This window comes from Kryptolebias marmoratus, linkage group LG9 (genome assembly GCF_001649575.2).
Source record: "Kryptolebias marmoratus isolate JLee-2015 linkage group LG9, ASM164957v2, whole genome shotgun sequence".
In the NCBI taxonomy this organism is placed as follows: Eukaryota; Metazoa; Chordata; class Actinopteri; order Cyprinodontiformes; family Rivulidae; genus Kryptolebias; species Kryptolebias marmoratus.
Window position 1 is genome coordinate 18,724,807 of NC_051438.1, and position 19,327 is coordinate 18,744,133.

Here is a 19,327-nt window from a genome sequence, read left to right on the forward strand (position 1 = left end):
AACACAAAGGATTTAGAGTCAATGAACACTCCCAGGCAGCCTTAGTTTTACAGGATTCCTTAATTCAAATCCTATCTGTCCAATGATGTCTCTATAAAGCGTTGGCAAAGTTTCAGATTAATTTATAGTTTGCCTTCCTTGTTTGAGTTTCCATCATGACTTCCAGAGTCAAATCCAGTCAATCACTGTGACATTCAATTCACTGGAATAGATGACTTGCCATTTTTATCTAGAACTGATGTGCCTTTTATTTGTCCTCATGCGCGACTCTTCTTCTCTCCGCGCTGCCATTGCTAATTATTTCAAACTATCAGGTAGGCAGTTTCAATTTCAATTAAATCTCCTGCTCGCCGCTGACCTTGGGGTGAAAAACAGCGTTGCTCTCTCAGCCCCGAATATTCCCTCGAGCAGTTATGGGTGCCATTTAAGATTTAAACTCAATTTGAGCTTGACTTCAGTGAATACACAGCAAGACAGAAGAGTGGTCAGTGTATATATTCTGGTGACACACTTAATGTGATAATTGAGAGTGGCCAAATTAAAGCTTCCAGGCATAACTGGCTACTTGAACACACCCTGGGGTAACAAGAAAAGACAGATTTACAACCATACGCTGCTAATCTAGATGTCTAGTATGAGCAATGAATCTTAATGTACTGATGCTAGAATGAAATATTTAGTGACAGTACATAAATTAAACTGTAAACTGCACATATACTGCACACACACACAAGCATATATATTTATATATATACATAATATATATTTATAATAATAGGTTTACCAGAGTTAAAACTAATGAAATAGATACAACCATAAAAACATGTGGGAAATGGAAAAGACACAAAGAGTAAAAAAGAGAAAATAACAAAAAAAGAAAGAGAGGACACTATGTATGTAAGAAAACAATTACGAGATATTGACAGCTATTGCAATCACAGGCTCCCCTGCCAGACTCAATGAGGTGCCAATCAACCAAGTGCCTCTGCCTCATGTTGTCACTGCTGCCGCCTTTCATTTTAGAGTCAGAAGAGATTCTGCCGCGGCGAATCATCAGTCAATAGCTCAGAGCTGATGGTTAATGCTGATTGATGACATTCAATACACCCCACCCCTCCACGCCTGCGCCTAACCAGCATGGCCACCACCCTCCTCTATAGTAGACCTTATCTGCAATAAAATAAGTACGTAGAAACAAGACGAGAGAGAGAAAAAACGTATGTTGCATATGATTTTTTTTATAGCAGAACAACATTTTATGGTAATAGTAGTGAAAAGAGTTATATAGGTATGAGCTGGGGTTCAGTTTGAAGGTATACCACAGCTTTAAAATGTCATGGTTTTAAAAACACAAATATTTTCTGTAATTTTTGCTTTGGTTAAAACCCCTTTTAGTGAGACTCCAGAGACATTGTGGGGTTTTTTCTGGTCGTATGTAATGAAGAGTAGTGCTCCCGTCTCCTACCTGTTACTGTGAGCTGTCAATTAGTTGTGTGTGATGGGCAAAAAAGGGGAATCGCCCTAAACTTTTCCCCTCGTTAAAGAAAGACAAAGTAGGCTGTTTGAACATTTTTTTTCTTTTGCATTCAAAACACAGACAATCATGATGTGTCTGCCACAGATGCACCACTCATTACTCTTTAAGGTAACAATGTTTTGAAACAAACAATTGCATCAAGCTACAGGAGTTAGCATGTGTAACGGTAAAATAAAGCGCCTACTGTTGGTTGGCTAAGGAGGTAATAACCTGGCTAATTACCTTGCTAACAGCTTGTCAGGCTCCTCTCTTTTTGTCACAAAAAGAGAAAAATAACAGAAAAGAAATAACATTCTGTGCAATAAGAACAACTGCATTAGAATTATAGAATTAAACTAAACTAAGTTTTCCATCTGCTGGCTCTAAATGTCATTTTAACCCTTGTGTTTAAGACTTCAACAACAATCTTTAAAATATCAATAGCCGACAAAGATTTAAAATCAGTGTCATGAGCACATGAAATGTATGACACTGATATTAAACAGTGTGACTGCCAACCATTGGCATAAATAAAGATGGACAAAGCGAATTCCACTGTCCAAAACTGAAGCCAAAACGTTCGTCTTTTGGGCGCTGCCATGTTCAACACTTGAAACAAAAACCAACACTTGAAACAATTTATTTGAAGTGTATTTTTATATTTTAGTCAGGAAAATATCTCATTGGTTTAGACAGGGGGGCAGGACTTACAAATTTCACTGCAGCCAGTCCGTATAGCTAGGGAACGCTCATTCTCTGTGGCTTCAACTTTCAGTGCTGTCTGCTTATACTGTATGTATATATTGATGCTGTCAACACAGTCACTTGTGTTTTCTCTCTCTCCTTAAGTTTATCTGTGCATCAAAATGAAAATGACTGTAATTATTATCAACATTATTATGCTAATCTTATAGCCATATTATAGTCATTATCAAAGCAATATGTGATCTATTTAAACAGCAGTTGCATTTATATTTTTGCATAAAAGCAATTAGATTATGTGATACCTTTTAAAATATTTTTGTTGTGATAATATAGATTTTGCACTAAGTTATCATACCTTTATGGTCTCATACTGGCATCATGCCTAGAGTAGAGGTCAATGCCTATCTGAATTTAACTAGTAACTTTTAGCAAATAACGGTAAAAAGGAATATAAAACTAACTTTAAAGTCTCGCTGTCTTTTGATGGCTTCATTGTTTGTCTTTGGAAGAAATGAACAACTGTTCATCAAATGCTATAAAAAGGTCATCCGTGATTGATTTCAGCTATAATTAAAATGATTATTGAAACAAATGATGAAGCACCGCAGGATTTCTCTTCATCGTCCCATGAAATAAAGAGAATTAATGTCATTTCAGAGAATGGCATTAGCCAAACATGACGTACAGGCTTTGGAGAGCAACTTGGTACATGGCCTTAATTACAGTGATCCTATCAAATGTGACATCTCTATCATCACAACACTCTGCCTCGCTCTTCGCTTTCCTTCACCTGTGGTGACTTGCTCTCGACCAGAAAAATGTAACAAGATCACTCATCACCCGGGAAAAAGATAATTTATGTGGAAATATCTTAATGTGAATTTAAGTGTAACATGACAATGGCAACCTGCAACAGGAACTTTCTAACCCAGAAATGTCAAGCAGGAGGAGGAAACACAGGAAAATGTAGGTATGATATTGAATTGACCAGAGGTGTCACCTTTAGAAATAAAATTATTCTTCTCTCCTCCTTCCATCTTTATCTCCACTCTGTCTGTTTCTCTCATGTTATTTCTCTCAACGTAGCTTTCCTTCCTCTTTTTAGTTTTTTGGTATACAGTACAGTTTCTTGGCCCCCTTTTTTAGGTACTCTGTCATTGGCGGAGCTAGTAAATTTATATGGGTGCATAGTATTGTTTTTAGGTGCCATAGAAGCAAATGAAACTGTCTTGCATGGCATAGTTCCACCCACACTTGTAAAGTTGTTTATTAAAGCATGCTTTTGATCATCTGCTGCTTGTTCACATAACAGGACAAAGACATCAGGGAATCCACACTTAAAGTCAAGCAACATGTTGTGCATCAGCTGATGTTTTACTACGGCAAGGGCTTTTATTGCACTCTAAGTGTGTTGGTAAAAATCTACTTTGCTAATGAGTGTGATTGCTGTGCAAGCACAATCCCACTATATGTTGTTATGGGGCAAAAAAATTTATGCCATTGCACCACTCAACTTAGAAAAGCTGTTAAAATGCCAAAAAAAGGAGGGAGCGGGGGGTGGGGGGTGGCATTTTTTAATGAACATGCATTGCACTGTTTCTGAAAAAAAAAAAATCTACATTTTATCAGAAAAAAAAAATGGTAGTGATGCATTGTTAATAGTTTATTTGAGAAAGCTAAGAAAAAATTAAGAGAAAAAAATATGATTGAATAGCTACTCTCTACCTCTCCTGGAGTCGTTTTATTTCTTTTTGTGTTATTTTTTATACAACAAAATTTAGAAAAATAGCATTTCTCTTGAAACAATTAAATTTTAAGCCAACAAAAGTACAGATTTTGGCACTTGAAGCCTCCAAATAACAAGAAGACAACAAGCTGCCCCATGGACAGAAAACCAAAAGTTTGTCTGTTTTGAAGTTGTCCTTGGCTGATTGCACATGTCCTGATGCCTTGCATGCCAAAATGTTAAACAAAGACCTCACAAGATCTGTTAGCACTTGGAATATGTGATGGGATCAAAGATATCAGTTAGTACCACACCAAAATGTAGCTCAGTGTCTATGACTGCCCCTACTGACTGAGTTAAAGCCACTTTTTTGTTTCATAAGGTCAAATAGATGTGGGTACTATCAGACTGACACTGAAAATTTGTCAGTTGTAGAGGTACATCCAGTGATGGATAGTGACAACATGAGGCAGAGGCACTCTGAGAGCTTCACTAAAATCTGTCCAGTGGCTCAAGAGATTATTTGCTAACAGACAGACAGAAATATCCACAAACACATGCAGACATGTCCAGGACTACTTTCCAATGTTTACAGTTGCAAAATAGTTTCGATAGCAGTTACAGATTTTGTAAAAAATAGCAGTTTTTTTCATTGCACTGAATATCACCTTGGCAACCTGAAATGACAGCTCACAACATTTAATAATCAGTAGCTTCTCTCATTTCAGTACTGTTTACACACACTTTTTTCAAGCCTCAAACACAACAGTGTGGATCCTTTTTAAAAATGGATACTTTCCCTCTTGTTGAAAAAGTTTCTTAACTTTTTTCTTTCTTTTTTTTTTCAGCTGCTCCCTTCTGCAGGGTTGCTACAGCAAGTGAACTTGCACAGTAGATTTGGCAGTTGTTTTACCCCAGATGCCCTTCCTGATGCAACTTGGGCCCAAACCCGTAGGCTCCGGATTGCAAGACCACAGAGCTGACCGCTGAGCTACCACGGCCCTGAAAAGTTTCTTAATACAAACAAAAAAAGGCAAACACCCCCCCCCCCTTCCCCCACACCACACACCCGAAAAAAGCATGAAATGCCCAGGTTGGCCCATTAGGTGATGATATCATTTAAATTAAAAACAGGTTAAAAAGACAGGTAATGAAAACTCTGGTTTTGACTAAGAATTCTCCTAAAGCTAAAACAGTTGTTGCTCACTGCCAACAGACAGCCAATGCTGTTTTTGCTCATGTCTGTGTATGTTTGTGTATGTCTGTTACCAAAATATCTCATGAACTACTGAACGAATTTTAAAGAAACTTGGAGAAAGTAATCTCTGACTATACATCTACAACTAATTAACTTTTGGAGTAAACCCAACTCAAGTTGGCTGCCACAGCCAGCTGACCTTACAAAACACAAAAGAGGCTATTATTCAGTTCATTTTACAGATATTGTGCTAAAACTGTGGTAGTAGCTAACAGTCATTTGCAACACATACTCTGAGCATGTCACAAAGTTATTGTTAAGGTTTGATCAATACGATTACAACTCTGTCATTTCTCAACATAAGGGTACTTTAGACTAACACTTTAGTACGAAAAGCAGTGGGCGATATGCATTTCTTTATGGATTGCCGCCCTCTAATTTTTACATGGTTCATCGTTTTTTCAGTAATTAACAATTTCAGCACCTACCAAATTTTATTGATGACAGACACAAGACAGATCTTACATCGTCAGACATAAAATAAAAGCGCATGCTGAGTACATTAACCAATAGCGGGTGTGCTTATCTGGGTTAATGTCGACAAGGCCTCAGTTTAAAGTCTTCAGCAATTAGCAAGAGACAAGCGGTTTAATTTAATCATACTTTATTCCACCCATTAGGTTAAATAACCAAACAACAAAACAAACAGATAAACTAATGAATGAATGCGTATGCTGTATAACACTGTCAAAGAAACCGTAAAATCAGAAGGTAACTCACCAGAACAACGTGTTCGATGCTGAAACACTGCAAGCAGTTTAACTGGCTCTGATAACCTTCTTTTCAGATGCTCTTTATTCACAAAGGTCTTTAAAGAGCAAGGTGGGACAATTACCATTTATAGTGGTTAACATGCCCCAGCGGGTATTTCTTTCCATTTTCATCTGAAATATTATTCATTGTCATTAATAAACATGTTGAGAGCACTTTGTGGAGTTTGCCGGCTATATTGCACGTCTTAGCCTCAAGTAGTGATAAACAGACTCACGGTGCCAAAGCCAAGTGGCACGAGGGGAGCAGTCATTAAGATACAGCTTGCTTGAAACACTCACCCATCAGAAACAATTATCAAGAATTTTAAAAAGAACAAATCACAATGATACCCTGTTATTGACACAACTCCCTTTCTGCTGTTCACTCTGTCTGCACTTGACGGTAAACACAACAAAGGATTGTGGGCTCAAACTGGCAGAAGAAGAAAGGGTATTAATTTTTCAAACCAGAAACTGTAAACTGAAAATACCTGTGAAGTGGATAATTCTGTCTGGGAGAGACATGCATTCCCCCCCTTTACTTGTGTCAACACAACTTCTTTTGAGGTGTACAGTGATGTCTGTAGGAGCCTGATAAGTCCCTTATTCTCAGCAAAGAGTAATTTGCAAAAATGCAGACGGCTGTACACAGACTCTCCATATTGTTAATTAAATCATTCTACCTTTGATGTTTTCTCAGGTTTTAATGGGAAAATAACAAAATTAAATAGGATGCTGTCTCCCCTTCCCTCTGAAAAGAATGATCCACGGATGCTACACCAACTATTGAGGCTGGAATAATGTAAATAAATTAAATTAACCATGAATAAAAGTGCATGACTTCTCAAAGAAAGCAAGGTATTGTACTTATATTTCTGGCTGTCATAACACCAGCATGTAAAGGGGGGCAGATAGTATTCAGTTATTTACACTTTATAGCTCCAAACAATCACAAACCAAATATGATCATGCAGTAAACATATGTGTTTGTTGCAGCTCAAATGCTTTCTGTCATTGTAAACCTATTATTTAAAATATATACAACCCTAATCAGGCCGGGCTGAAGCTGCTTTCTTGGACAGTCTGTGTGGTTGTGACAGAATGCAAACGTTTCCCAAGATAGTTTTATGTTTTATGTATTCACTGATGCGAGCCAAGAAATTTCACTGAAGCTAATTCAAAACATAAGGAATTTAAAAACAGATGTTTGCAGGGCGAGTATGACGATTTTAAATCCTACGATTACGACTGCATTCATCTGAACAGACTTAAAAGCCTTTTTTTTTTCTCTTTCTGCAATCTGTCTCTTTATCCGATTAATACAGATGAGTTTCTCCCCATAGTAAAATCCACACTCAATCACAAGTTTGTCACCGGAAAAGGTCAAGCAATAAAATGAGATTTAGTTCCAAGGAAAAAGAAGACGAAGAAGAAGAAAAAAAAAACAACTAATTAGTTTACTCTTCTCAATATGGAGCTGCTAAAGAGCTGTCTTGGTAGAAAAGTATGATGCAATTTATTTTGTGGAGCCGATAACTTCCTGGGCCACGAGTATGCTGAGTGTATTTCATCACAACCTTTGCACTAATCAATCCTCAAACACTCTGTGCCTCAAAAGTAACATCTGCAACTCAGATGGGAGAGATTACGTTTCCCACAAAGGGTCAAGCTGATAAAAGAACACAGCCCCCAAGGTGTTAATGGCAGACTGATTTTCTGAATGGCCAGTGTTTTTACTCCAGCCTCTAATTACTTCCAAGGCTAGTCTTTGAAAAAGCAATTACGAGCTGGGCCAAACTGTACATCTCTCCTTTAACGGTTCAATGTCGTTATAATTTCTTTGGTCTAATTTGCGAAATGCCAGCAATAAGTAGATGTTAAAAAATACAGTGAAAAACCTCACTTTTATTCCATTTGTTACCATGTTCCTTAGTCACAGTTTGCCATTCAGAAGGGGACAACGACTATAACTAAGGTTAATGGCAATGTCAGGTTCTTAACTTGAAGATGTGGGATGAAAATGAAGGAAAAGAACAAATCAAAAGCAAATCAGACACTTTTAAACATGTGCGTATGTTGAATAGTAAGTAAACAGAAACATGTCAAGGAAAACACGTGAAAGTCTCCTGCCAGCAGTCTCCTTTACTTTAATCCACCAGTAGAGGGCACATCATTGTCTCATTTCAATATCTTGCTGTGTTTAAGACATCCCTAAGATTGTCCTACTTGTGATAGTGATATCAGCTCATGTTTCGCCCAACAACACACTGAACCACTGACATCCATAAACCCCATGGTGATGAATTGTGCAGGCTGCCCTTGGTGCCCATTTATCAGGAAATGAATAAATCAATCTTTCTTTCTTTATGTTTTGCAAGAGGTAGAAAGTTTCACTTGTTGGTGCTTTGATAAATATTATTATCTTCATATAGAGTACTCAGCAATATTTATTACTCATTTGGAGAATTTTTTTAACCAGGCAGCTTTTTTTTCATATGAAAAAGAAAAAGAAAACAGGGGTTAATGTTCAAAATTATTATTTTTTTTGCTTGGTCAAGAAAAATTGGCAATTCATTTGAGTAAAAAAGGAAAAAGATCAATAGAGGACTGATTACTGGCTGATTTTTGAGAACATTCAGAGCAAGAGAGATGTTAGAATAAAATGGAAAAGGTGGATGTTTTTCAAAGTGCAGGACTATGAAGGCAAACGTTTGACTCTGAATAATTTCAACCTTTTTTTTTCACAGATGTGTTGCTTTAAAATTATTGTAAATATGAACTACTATTAACTAAATAATAGGGGTTTAAAACCCACCAATCTTTCTTTCTTACTTGAAAGTGTTGAAAAGGAACTGATCTCACCATATATCATGTGTCAGTAATTTCCCTTGGCACATCATCAACTTTACACCGACACGGAGGTTCAGTGGCGTAAAGTGCTGCAGGTGAGGTGGATCTGTTTTAAACTATGGCTGTAAGATTAGGAAAGTGTGAGGCACCTGCTTAAATGATATGTCCTGCTTCCGTCTCGCCACAGATGTCCAAAGGAAACCTGACAGCGTGGCCCCACGGACCAACCGGAGATTAATGATTTGTGACAGCTTCAACGAGCCAGGATATGAACAGTCATCCTGTAGCCGTTACATAAGTAGAAACAGCTGTTGTTTCAGCCGAGGCTTTGATTTCTTTACTGTGGCTGCTCCTCATAGACGTGTGGAGGCAGAGGGGACCCCCACCACCATCACACAGAGACACTATTGTGCGCTTGAATGTTGCGAAGAATTTCTCCAATGCCCATTTTTCTCAAAATCTTTAAATATTGACACGTATGGGAGGCCAATAAAAACATCTAAATGTGTTTACGTAGTTACATTGGTAGTTTTGGTGGATCCTGCCAATGCCCGTGGCGTAATTATAGCAACGTGAATTATGTGTTGCTATAATTCTACAGCTCAGACTAGGTTGTGATTAGCATGGTCATGAATGGAGCTAGATTAAACCCAGTTCGCAAAAAGAAACGTGAGGAACTGCAATTAGATACAACATTATTCTCTTTCTGTCTTGTTCTGAGAACACTGCCTTGTTCTGCTACTGTAAGATTTAGATAGCCTCATTGTAATGAAAGCCTGTTTTGAAACCCAGTGAATGCACAGAACAGGGAAAACCACTTTGTTTCAGCAGAACAAAAGAAAAGCCTGGCATATGCTTTTTGACAATGTCTGCCTGTTATTTCCAAGCCTTTATTTCAGGATTACTCCAAAGAGCCAAACAGTCTGGAGGTTCCTTTGTATCCCAGGTGCAAATGCCAGCCTTTTGAAAGACCAACTCTGTTTGTCAGAAAAATGATCTCATTTATTAATATTATTATTATTAGCGGTTATCATGAGCTTTTAGGTAATTATTGGGAACCACAAAAATAGCAATAATTATTATTTCAATTAATGGATTTTAAACATGAATTATCTTGCTCTGTGGTATTTAAACTGAAGATTTTACTGGAAAGCAGCTTGTTCTAAAAAAAGAAGGAAAAAAAACTTGTAGCCATTCTGTTGCTCAAATCTTCATCGCATTTGTATGATGTCATCATTGTGTGTTTGCATGTCTGCATGCACTCTCCTTGTTTAGGACTCAGCAGATGGAACCAAAAGATGGAGGTTATCAGCCATCCCGTTCCCCTCTGGACCGTAATTCGTTGTCAACAATGTGCTATGGACCCTAAAGGCCTGCCATCTGCTTTCTTTTGCTCCTTCCAAAGGTGAGAAATTTCTAACCTCCACCTGGTTGTAGTAGTAATAACTATAGATGCTATGTACATTAATTATAAGTGACACTTGCACTTTTTGCATACACACTTCAAATGATATCTTTAAAAACAATAATATTAATACATATTGCTGCAATCAAATGATTTTAAAACATGATTATAATTAGATGTCTAATTAGGTAACAAATTGCATAATATATATGATGAGAGGGCAATCTTAAAAGCTAATTTTTCAGGATAAACAATCTTTGAGTATTTCTGAAAGTCTCAAACTAATAAATAAATGAAAATAAACAAAAATTGTAACTAGAATTCCTTCAATGATTGCATATTGCCTGTACGTTGCATGTCAAAGAAAACAAAAAAAGATCGTACGTGATATATATTAGTGCTTACAGTATGTGATAGGAATCACTCACAGCTACAACAGCACCAAAATTTAGCTCAATATCTGTAAAATTCACTCACTCAAAGCCATTTTGGTGTTTGCTAAGACCAATTAGCTGTGCCAGCCATGCTCCATTGAGTTAACTCATAAAGATAATCAGTTGTAGATAGACATCCAATAATTACTTTATGTGTATTTCATTAAAATTCATCCAGGGGTTTATGAGATATTTTGCCAACAGACAGGTTTAAACAAAGATCTTGCACAATCTGTTAGCGCTCAGAATATATGTTGGGGGTAGCTCTCTGCTAACTCTCAACCGCCACACCAAATGTAAGCTCAGTAACTGTAAAACTAAGTTATGGCCATATTTGTGTTTGTTAGGGTTGATGAGGTTGATTGACACTACTTAGTTGATTTAAAGTTCATTAGTTATATATGTACATCCAATTAATTAATATTTTGCTTCACAGAACGGAAAAAAACAAACAAACAAAAAAAACAAAACAATGAACCCAATGGCCCCCGGTGGTTAGGAAAAACTTTAGTGAACAATGAACTAACTGCCCACATTATTGCTAAAATCTTAAAATTATTCAAATTTTTTTCTTATGCCTAAAGAAATAGTTATATGCATATTATGGATTCATATTTTCCTTCCTTTGGTCATATTCAAATTTAGATCATTGAGTTGTTTTTTTTTATTTTAAATCTACAGTTATCTTATGTTCCTGCTAGGACATTTAAAGGTTTATTAGCCTGAAAAGTTGCCAACAATAGATGTAAGAAACAGAAGTTCATTTATATCTATGCAAAAAAATAAATAAATAAAAAATATATACAGTAACAACATTTCTGTTTTGTATTTACACTGACTCTCTCAAGCAATAATTAACTTCAAGCCAGTTATTTTCATACCAGATCAAGACTTATATTGAGCGACCGTGTAAATCTTTCTTACTAATATTCATGTTGTCTCACCACTTAAGTTCTAATCTTTGGTTAAAATTACGTCAACAATTGCTTACAAATAATAATTATAATGATAACATTTTCAGTTTGGAAGACAGTAACTTTTCCATGTGAATCATTAACAATTTCTTTCTAGATAGATAGATGCAAAAAGATAATCATTTTCAATTTGCTAGTAACTTCGCATTAAGATACACCCATACTTGTAACACGTGTAATTTGCTGTGATATTTTGCAATAACTTTTGAACTTCGGAATCTTGACTTTATCTGAAATAGTCAGAAAACTGAAAGGTGACTTAGGGAATGCATGGTGTCCCATGGGTCCCTTTGTGCTTAGATATTGAGCTCCTATCCTAAGCTTCCTGTAAAAGACTCTATACATCATTAAATTGATCTAGTCAGAAGGATTTAAGCCTGAGCTCAGAGACAGAAATCTCGTTCCAAGGTCAGGCAGCAGGAGGCAAAAGTCAGGGGTCGCCTATCTCCTCGCACCTGCAATTGATGTATCCCCCGCTTGACTCCTCGAGGTCCCGAGAGATTCCCATTCTGCTGATGAGTTAAACCTGTTTGAGCCGTAGAAATCCACAGGATTTCTATCGGCCTTGTCTGCTGCTGTCCCGGACAGCAATTGTACCGCTCAGCTGCATTGATCAATATACATATAGCATGGGCACAGCATGTAGCTGCTGATGTAGCCGATGCAGCCATCCAAAGTTTTTCCAGCAGACCAAAGTTCATCTTGCAAAAAAAAAACTTGCAGCAATTCATCATGAGATGGATTACTCCAAGAAACTTGTACTCTGCACGGACACAGAGATTCCTCAGGAGGCATAATCTCATTACACTAAATCACTCACTCCCTTGATTCAAAGATAGAGGGATTGGTGAACTGTGATGCCATACTGTATGATTCAGAGTTGCTAAGTATAGTGCATGCTGCACATAAAAGCTGTGGACAGAAGGTGTCCCTTGGGCACTTCGAGAAACTCTACGTATGAAATGGAGCGGCAAACATTCTCTCTCTCTCTCTCTCTCTCTCTCTCTCTCTCTCTCTCTCTCTCTTTTTTGAAATGGGGCATTATGTATGCATGTGAGGATGTTTGTTAAAATCCCTTGTCTGCTGTCAGGCTTCACCTCCTCTCTTCTTTGCTCAGAGAAGGAAAACGTAAGCTATTTACAAATACAGTATGACAGGTTGGATACTGCTAACCTAAGTTTTCATGTCAAAACCTGTCAGTGACATTTAGCAAGAAGAGAAAGCATGTCAGACCAAGAGTGCTTCAAGATAAAACGACCAAATCAGATGAAATGTGCATAAAAATAGCACCGCAACATGAGATATGCACGTTACACATAATAAACGTATGCACACACATTTGTTTTAGAAGTCTCTAAACTTTTTAAAGGATACATTTATTTTATTAAGTACTGTAATTATACAAATATTCTCTAGATAATCAAACTTATTTTTTTGGTCACAGCCTAATTTCAAGCCACTAATGCGGCTGTTACATTTCTGTTCACCTATAGCAGAATATATAACAGAAACATATTGAGTTTGGTGAGAAAGGCTTTGGGCTGTTTTGAGTTCAATTGGGATTTTTTTTTTCTCATGACCAGTATACAGCCATGAAACTGTTATTCCCCATGATTGCTGAACCATTGGGAAAATGTGTGAACACATACACTCTCACACACGCACGTTCGTGTGGCATGGCTGTGCTGAAATATGACTTCACACCAACAACAAAATATCAGGCAAGATCAGAGTGTTGAAACATCAGAGGCTCGAGTCGAGGCGGTGTTACGGTTTCTGAGCATCAGGCTGGATTTTTCTGTGTTCCAGCAGTTGTGCTTCTTGCACTATACATTAGTCATGTTTTGTTGTCAAGGCAACATGAGAAATATATATATATATATATATATATATATATATATATATATATATATATATATATATTATAATTTATATATATATTAGGAGCCTTTCACAGCTACATTACACTCCCAAAATGATGCTGTACCAAAACAGGTCAGAGTTAATCAGGCAAACAAAGACCAAGTGAGCTCGAGACACTCAGTGTGCTAGTCTGAATTTAAGTAAGAATACAAAAAAAACATGCCATGTTGCACATATTATTGACAAGTGAAGCCTCTATCGATGTAAAAATTTATTTCTCCAATTTTAGCTATCTATTAACTCCCTGTAAAATTCAAAATAGAATAGCAAATCAATAGAACACAATGTGCTCAAAAACCAAGCCCCATCTTATATTAAAGACCATATTGATTTTGATATTTTCCTAACAGAGCACTTCACTCTGAGATAGTAGGTTTTCTTGTGGTTTCTAATGTCTAAAATATCTATCTATCTATCTATCTATCTATCTATCTATCTATCTATCTATTTATCTATCTATCTATCTATCTATCTATCTATTTATCTATCTATCTATCTATCTATCTATCTATCTATCTATCTATCTATCTATCTATCTATCTATCTATCTATCTATCTATCTATCTATCTATCTATCTATCTATCTATCTATCTATCTATCTATCTATCTATCTATCTATCTATCTATCTATCTATCTATCAGGCAAAAACCTTTATTGTTTCTACCAAACTATTTTATTTCTCCAAAATGACCATAAGCAAAACTACATTTGTCAATAAAAAAGGCTCAAAGTTGGCAAACTAAAGTTTCAACATTTTTTTATTGCTTCTCCTTAGTGGACATTGAATTATATTCCATTTTTAACTAGCATTATTTTAACTTGCTGCACGCTCAGATGTGTTTAATAAATTTACACTCTTGAATTAATTTACAGTTCTTTTCATTTTTCATTTTCAAAACTAAGTTCTGCCTGAAAACAGTATGTTTTGCTTACCTGTACTGCTTCAAAAGTTTTGTCTCATCAAAAGGAAACAACTTTAAAAACATTACTTCATCTAGTTCGACTAATATTAACAAAGGATAATGCATTTTAGGATAATGCAATCTTACTTTCATTCATAATTTTGTTTTTGTAGTAGCCTTTTATTCGAGGGAAGAATTCAGGTTGAGAATATGTCTTGCTAAATGCTGCTGTGTGCAGCAAAAATAAGTTTTAGAAAAATCACCCACAGCTGAGCCCCGAGATCAGAAGCTATTGTTCTTTCAGCTTTGGAAGCAGTGGTGAAAAGTCAGCAACCAAATCAAGGCAGATCACAAACTCAACTGCAAGGAAAAAATATTTGTTTTCTGTTGTACTGTAACAGCCAAGTTCCACTTGCAGGAACTCAGTTAGAAGCTTATGAGAGCAAAATGTATTAGGGAAAGATCCAAATGCATCTGTTCTGTGGGTGTAGTATAGTCTGGAACTTGTTAAGTGGCTCTGGTCAAGTAATGTCAGATTTTAACAGCGATTCACATGGATTGGCCTTGCTGGCATCCTGAAGGCCCATAAAGCCTGATTCATCACCCCTATCGCTTGCAGAGGGCATGCAAAAGGCAGAGAAAGAGCAGCTCTCAGGTATGCTAAAGTCATCCATGATGGGATCTGTCAAGTCTGCAAATGGCTCCCTCTTGCCCTGCTGCCTTGCACATTTTATCAGCTGAAGGAGTCAATGACAGAAAGTCTATTGAACTCTGACTGTCTCTACATACAAATTATTTCTTTCCGTTGAGAAACATTTCTTTTAGACGAGAGCTCGATTAGGAGTTAAATTTGAGTCCATCTGACATCAACAAATAGAACTAAGCAGGTAATCAGAAGCGTCTGCGAGATTTACCAGGAGTATCCCTATTTACCAGTTAAGATCTTCTTTTTCACTTTCCCTCCGGTAATCAAAATCATATTGGGAAATTCTATTTGTTGCAAGACTCCTGACAACCCTTGAGAATGAAAAATACAATTTAATAATTTGCTGCTGCAGACACATCTTCGAGCACAGCAGGCTGTGTGTGCAGAAGACAACGGGTGGGCTTTAGAAGCATTATGGATGCTATTGGATCATCATTTGAGTGACAGATAACAAGCTCCGACGCCCAAAAAAATTTTCCCAGGACGAATACAGAGTGCTCATGCTAGTTAGCAGATCTGTTTATTCATATCATTAAAAAAACATTACCCTGGCTGGAAATGTGTAAACACGGTTGGATTGATTGAAACGGTGCAAATTGTTATCAACAAATCTTTAAAACACTTTATTTTGGTGGCTTGACTAATATATTCATAGTTTTTTTTGTATGAATGAAATATTTGTTTTTGTCCCCTGAAAAGGCGTTTTCATCTCAGACTTAATTTGCTTACACTTTGTTTTGGGTTTCAAGGTTGTTCGCTGTTGAAAAGAAAACCACCAAAAAGTACAGAAGCCTATAGATTTATGTTTTATCCCCAGAAAGTCTACCTCTGTCTTCTATGTGGTGCATAATGGAGTACTGGTGTGCAGAAGAGGCATACCAGCTGTTGGGGCTACCTCCTTACATTTTGTTTCCCTGCACTGGTGCAATTTCATATTGATGAGCTCTGCAGCAATTCAAATTGCATGTCTTCTTTAAACATTAAAGCAGCAAAGAGAGGAATCACAGTCGCTGCTCAAATTCTGCCACTGTTGAAAATTAGAAATGCCATTGCAGTGAAAGGAAAAACCCGACAAAACACCCATGTAGTTCAGATCTTTCACCCTACAACAGTACAATAGACTTGTCTTGTGAGCGTGACCAGAGCACAGTGGGGACGAAAACGCAACCCCTCCACATGATGCATCCTTTGTAATTCAGTTTCTATCAAAGATCAATAGTAATACAGAGTTGTAATTTCACAATCAGTTTCAGTTTAAAATTAAAACTTGCTCTTGAGGATTTAGTTTGTTGCATATGTTTACCTGGTACAAAATCCATAAAAGAGAAGTGGGAGCTTTAAAGAATAGTTTTCTTGTACCCTACTGGTATCAGTTCTAAGTCAGTTTCTGTATTTTTTATTATTTTTTAAACTAAAGATGATGTGCTTTATTTCTGAAATATACTATGTATCACAACTGGCTGTGCTATTGATTTGCTATTCCCCCATCATATATAAAAAAACAACAATGTCTGGATAGATAAACTGAATAGGTTAAAATCATAGCAGTTGGCTGAACAAAACAAAGCTCCTGGTTCTTTTGGGTTTGAGGGTAAATGGGCTGAGATTTGCTTGAGTGAAGAGTGCATTTTCATAATCTTATGAGATGAGGTAAATTGATGAAATAACAAATAGGTAAGGTCTGATCTCTGTTTCTTTCCACATCTCTGGCTTTGAAAATTCCCATTCTGGATGCTCCCAAGGAAGCTGCTTAAAAATGATAATCCAGAGGAGGAAGGGGTGAATCTCCACTGACTTGCCTCAAACCTGCTTTCAGTCCTCTTAAGAAATAATAAGCAGCCTTCCAAAGAAACCTAAACTCCAACCCTAAACTCTGCATGCTCTGAATCCTGCATCCCTTTGCCTGACAGAATAAGAACATCTTAAAGCAACTGACAAATTTGTAATTAACAACAGATGGAGTTTTGTATTTGATTATATTGTTGGTTCAAAAATTATGTTTGGATTATTTTTTAATATTATTGACTCTCCAAGGTGAACAAATTGTCTTGATTTTTATTGCCCGATGCTGAAAGGTGGCTTTTATTGTTTTTGCCTGTGTTGTATATATCAAATGAACCACCAGACAGAATTTAATGAAACTCTTAGATTGTAATCATTGGATGTACTGATTACCTTTTGGAGTCAAATCTTTTCAAGATGACTGCCACAACTCACTGACTTCAAAAACACCAAAATGGCTATATGTCTGTTAATTTTACAGATATTGATCTAAATTTTGTTGAAGCTGAGAGTCAATCTCCAACATATATTCCAAGCATTATACATTGTGTGTGATATTAGCTTAAAACTTTGGCATTAACTCTTGGTGTTGACCCTGTTTGTCTGCCACACAATATTCCATGGATAAAACTCACAAAATGTAATCACTGGATGACCATATACAGCTAACCCTGTTGAGCTCAGATTTGATGCTGTAGTAGCTGAGAGTCATTCACAACACATGCTGCACTTTGACATCGTAATATCGCTTTAGACTTTGCACAACATCATTTTCATGGTTTGACCAAAACGGCTCTGATATGCATTCCAGTACTGGGACTTTTTATGTTGTTTTGATCTGGGATGCTAAAAAATTGAAGGTTCAGCTTTAAGGTTTTTCACCACACCACAGCAAATTACAAAACAGTGCCACTGAGAAAAATGTTCTGCCGGTCTTGCAGCTGGATTATATATGTGAGACAGCCTTGGGCAACCTGTGGGACTCTGGGTTACTGGGTTAGAATCTATTGCAGACATGTGCTTTATCGTTCGGTGTTCTTGTGCTCTAACAGCATACATGCTCCTTTTGTTAGCTTTCTTGTGTTTGGCTCTCCCTGTATGCTGGAAAATTACATTTTATATGGCAAACTGAAACTAAAGGATGGCTCCACTTCTGCTATCAATCACTGATTCTTTATGGTTTATACTCATCCACTTTTACAGTAGCTACGATATTTTATAATTACTGTCAGTGGAACTGTATGAGTTGCTGTGAACAGACATTAAAGTCTAACATCATATTCCATCTTTTTGATGGGGTAAAGGTAGAAAAAAAGAAGAAGAAACTTCAGTTCAAAACTTTAGTAACAAAAGCCTGTCTGCTACCTGGAGGCTTGTGTGGATTTTAGAATCTGATTTGATGCACTAACATTGTGAGTCTTCATAAGCTCCCCAAACACTAAGCAAGGCGAAAGGAGCTGTCCGGAGCCATATGGTCAGTCATATATTTTTGAAACCGGTTTGGTTTAAACACAGTGCTTTGTCAATACTCATCAAGGCTAAAATCTTTATAGTACATGCAGTGTTCAACACCTCCTTTAAAGACGGCCTCTCCTGTGGCGTATATGTCAATTTGTCTGGTGATTTATTTGTTGGCTGACTGAGCTGGTATCACCTAACTCATTCAGGTAGCGAGAGAGTGTGTGTGTTGGTGTGAGTCATGAAGAGAGAGAATAAGAGAGAGGCTATACAATGCAATCATACTTGGCCCGCTTCCACTCACGCTGTAATGGGAAAAGCAGCGTGCAAGCATAACTCTCCTGAGAAAACAAGGAAAGATGAGAAAATAAGTGGGTCAAGCAAAAGGCGTGAGGGGCAGGACTGGCAAAGAGGACCCCACTGAAATCAATGCAGATCTCAAGGCTTGCTTTGGTGAGATATCGAACAACAGAAAAGTGTGCTGTGGTGGTAAATGACGGGCTAAAAGCTAGAGGTGTCCTATCTGAGTTTGATTATCTCATCCCCAAGGCATTCTTCGTCATCATATCTTGCGAGATAAGTATCATAATAGTTGTGTATTTTTGCAGTTACAGTAAATGGTAACCAAATTGTCGGCCATTACAGCTCTTGTCTCCTGAGATTGTGGTGGTGATGCATCACCGGTGTTCTGGGGTTAAAGGAGGTAATTGTTTCTGTCAGATTAAATGCAGGCTGGACTTCACAGCAATTACTAAATTTATCAAAAATAACAAAAGCAAACAAACAAGTCTAAAAAAAAAAGTAATTTCAACTTCTGACTGACCCCGACGAATTGTAATTTTCACATTTTGATTTATCTTTGTTTAGTATAACCAGAGAATAAAGACCATTAGTTTCTTGACAACTGTGCTTCTCCTGAGAAAAACTGACATGA

The 19,327-nt window shown here is 37.0% G+C and overlaps 1 protein-coding gene across 1 annotated transcript in view; it reads right to left on the bottom strand.

The window, feature by feature from the left end:
• The window catches only part of pcdh11 (protocadherin 11), a 142,657-nt gene that overhangs the window by 15,086 nt on the left and 108,244 nt on the right, over window positions 1-19,327 (bottom strand). The gene's annotated exons all lie outside the window — the stretch shown is intronic.